Raw genomic sequence first — 2434 nt, 5'->3', positions numbered from 1 at the left:
TAAATAATACTGCTCACTTGAGCTATACACTTGGATGAATAATAGACACCTCAAACTTAATGTTCAAACTAGCCTCCTGATGTTACCTCAAAAATGTTCCTATCTTTCTTATCTCAGTAAATGGCAATTACATATATTTGGTGTGCTCAGATTGAAAATTAGAGAGGAAGGTGGCTGGAAGGGAGGGAGGTGAAGGATATTTATTATAAGGAATTAATTTATGTGATTACAAACACAGGCAAATCACAAGATCTGTAGAGTGATTCAGCAAGCTGGAGACCCAGGAGAGGCCATGGTGTAGTTATAGCCCATCATAAAGGACCTCAGCCAGCCTCCTGCTTTTTGTCTTCGGGTAAAGCCGCAGAGAGAGTGGGGTCCTCCAGCCTGGCCTCCCTTCACCTGAGAGCTCCTGGGGCTGGGAACCTGGCTTCCTGGACCCCAGACTGCCTGCTCCTTGCGGGACACCATGCTACCGCCCCTGAACCCAGGCACCAGGCGTGACGTCACAGTGGCTGAACGCCCCAGCCTCCCAACGAACCAAGGAGCCCACCACTAGTTTCAGGTGGCCTGTGAGAACTCTACGAAGGGTAAGGGGAGGATTCTTCTTCTGGCGCATAGTTTCCCCAGCCTGTGCCAGAGCCTGGGTCTCTGGACTACCTTTAGAGAGAGCCCAGGGGTGGTGGAGCCTTTGGAAGCTTTCTGACAGATTTCCGTCAGTAAGAGATAACTTTCAGAATGGCAGGAACAAGTATGGTGTGTGACTGATTTCAAGGCATGATGGCTGCAAAAGCGTTTTTTATAGATCCAAAGCACTCCTCCAAACTCCACACCAGGACAGCACCTACTTCAAGATATTACTAGTGGGTGCCAGACCATCCACCAACTAGTTCTGTAGCACTTCCTCACCTTCTTCCCCAACCCAGGCCAGCTCAGCCCTATCAAAAGCCGAGGAGGCTTGGGTTATTATGGAAGATGTGAGCTCAAACTTTCAGAACCAACTGCAACCTCGTTCCTTAGTGAAACTTATGACCAGAGAAGTAATCCAGCAGAGACAGAAGACAGTATCTCTCTGTTTGAAAGCTGAACCTGAAGAGCTGGTGGTCTTTGAAGATTTGAATATATTTCACTCTCAAGAAGAATGTGTGAGCCTGAATCCCACTCAACAGCTCACCTTGGGGAAGGAAGAAGCCAATGTTGGGAAGATGATGTTATTGGTCAAAGACGGTAATCCTGAGGATGAAGACCTTAGAGAAAATTCTTCAGATTTTGATGAAATGGATTGTTCTACAGTCTCTGAGAAACCTCCAGATTATGGAAATGAAAAAAGAATAAATACATTCATTCCAAAGGAAAAGAAAATTAGAAATATCTTAGTTACCATTGAAAATGATATTCCACTAGAGGAACTCTCAAAATTTGTGGATACAAATGTTATTGCTCTTATCTGAAATCAGAAAACAAGAAGATGGTACACTCATCCACAGTGTGGGAAACAGCTTACCAAAAGTTCTTACCTTATTTCCCACCAGAAGACTTACACTGGAGAAAACCCCTATGACTACAGTAACTGTAGGAAAAGCTTCTATCATAAAACAAATTTTAATAAACATGAGCAAACCCATACAAGAGAGAAACTTTATTCACATTCTGAGTGTGGAAATAAGTTTCATCAAGATCCTAATCAGAGTCACTGTGAAGGAATCCATATAAGGAAGAAGATATTTAAGTGTCCAGAATGTGGGAAAACCTTCCCAGAGAACAGATAGTTTGTGCTTCATCTGCAGTATCACATGGTTTAGAGGCCATATGGTTGCAAAAAAATGTGGGAGAAAATTTGGTCAGCTGTCAAACTGTACCTGGCATGAGAAAACCCATTCAGCACATAATACCCAAAAGCAGAAGTGAGATTGGGAAACATCTGGTGGTTTTGCTTTAAACTGAAGTGTTTCATAAGGAATTCTGAATTCCCAGGTTGTCTAAAAAGATACAGATATGTGAAAACCTCATAATAGCAAAATTGGATTAAATATCCATTTGGCTGAAATCTCAACTTTTAAAAAAATTCACAGGGATGAAAACATCCTCAAGGACTATACCTCAGACTCCAGGTTTTGGGGACTAAGAAGCTTCCTTTTGTGAATTTATACAACAATATACAAATTACAGATCCCTTTCCTTAGAAAGGTTTTGAACATGAATCTGGAGGCTACTTATGTGCTAGGTGAACAAAGTGACTCTTGTGTACTGAAAGTATACCTATTTTTTCCCTGCATATGAATTCACACTTGAGAAAAGACAGCACAAAGCCCCTTTTCTAAACTGGCATTCCTCCTAAAAGAACCAAACTACTCATTTATTAAGGCAAAGGTTTCTATTAACAATTCATATAATCCTCTAAGAACACCCACTTAAAGTTTGACTGTTGAAAGTGATT

The 2434-nt window shown here is 41.7% G+C and overlaps 1 pseudogene; it reads left to right on the top strand.

Annotated features, from left to right (window-relative positions):
- The first annotated feature begins 735 nt into the window (after nt 1-735).
- On the top strand, nt 736-1905 carry LOC118496761 (annotated as a pseudogene).
- Nucleotides 1906-2434: the final 529 nt, after the last annotated feature.

The sequence above is a fragment of the Phyllostomus discolor genome, chromosome 9, assembly GCF_004126475.2.
Source record: "Phyllostomus discolor isolate MPI-MPIP mPhyDis1 chromosome 9, mPhyDis1.pri.v3, whole genome shotgun sequence".
Taxonomy (NCBI): Eukaryota; Metazoa; Chordata; class Mammalia; order Chiroptera; family Phyllostomidae; genus Phyllostomus; species Phyllostomus discolor.
Note: the sequence above shows the minus strand (reverse complement) of the source record. Positions and strands in the feature narration are given on the sequence as shown.